The 997-nt window shown below is 50.1% G+C and overlaps 1 protein-coding gene across 6 annotated transcripts in view; it reads right to left on the bottom strand.

The window, feature by feature from the left end:
- The window catches only part of PRPF4B (pre-mRNA processing factor 4B), a 63,491-nt gene that overhangs the window by 61,538 nt on the left and 956 nt on the right, over nucleotides 1-997 (bottom strand). The gene's annotated exons all lie outside the window — the stretch shown is intronic.

The following is a 997-nucleotide window of genomic DNA, read 5'->3' as shown; positions in this document are numbered from 1 at the left end:
GGTGGTCATAATAATCTGGCCACTCAGTGTAGATGAGTGTACAATCTGGGCTGGAGCCCTGAAGGGGACTCAAACCCCGACCTCTCCGTTCAACCACTGCACCGCATAAGATCTGTACGGCACTGGCAAAAACACTGTAACGGCGCCACACTGTGACCTCGAGGAAACACAAAATGAGGCAAACTCTAGTTAAAACTTTAGACTCCATCTGCTGTCCTCTCTGAGTCAAATGTGAAGATAATAAAGCAGCTTTCAATAGTCCTTCATGAAAAACTTCACTGTCTAGCTGAGTAAAGCCCAGGACCGAGGCGTCCCACTGGTTGCACAGCAATGAAGTGTTGGGCCGTCTGGTGGCAAAGATTTCTCCTATCTCTCAATCCCAAGTTGCTGGGCTTCATCTACCTCTTTTCTAAAATGGCTGGAAACAAGTCAGATAATGCTGACGCAAAAACGGGCGATATAGGAATATTGTTTTAAAATCCATTCTCTTTAATGTTCTTGTTTGAGATTTCCTCAACATACACACGAAAAACAAATATAGTGATTTCAGTTAAGCAATGGTTAGCCTCTGCAACACATACAGGTATGCATTCCTCTCGGCCGCATCCACTATATTATATTGGCTTAACTACAGAAAAGTGCCCGGGTCCGAAGGAGCTGGCCATGTCCACTACCGCTTTCAGGGGTCCTCCCGAAGGAGCGCTGCAGTCAGGCCCGAACGCCAGGCCTTAAACCCAAGGACTTGGTCTTACTTTGTCTCACGTTTACAAGTTGGCAAATAAGCTGCCAATAAAACATCGGGCGGGTGATGGAGTAAAGAAGAGTCCAGGGGTGGCGAGAGGAAGTGCACAAACTATCGCTGTGGGAGGTCCACAGGGTGACCCTAGCTCCCCTGCTCCTCGCGGCTTTCTGGCTCTAAAGCTGACCCCGGAGCAGGACGACCCGCACTGCACGCGGAAGGAAGACACGTCTCCGGGCGGGCCCGGGTGCCGCTCGG

This window comes from Myotis brandtii, unplaced genomic scaffold (assembly GCF_000412655.1).
Source record: "Myotis brandtii unplaced genomic scaffold, ASM41265v1 scaffold300, whole genome shotgun sequence".
NCBI classification, from domain to species: domain Eukaryota; kingdom Metazoa; phylum Chordata; class Mammalia; order Chiroptera; family Vespertilionidae; genus Myotis; species Myotis brandtii.
This window is presented reverse-complemented; position numbering and strand designations above follow the sequence as displayed.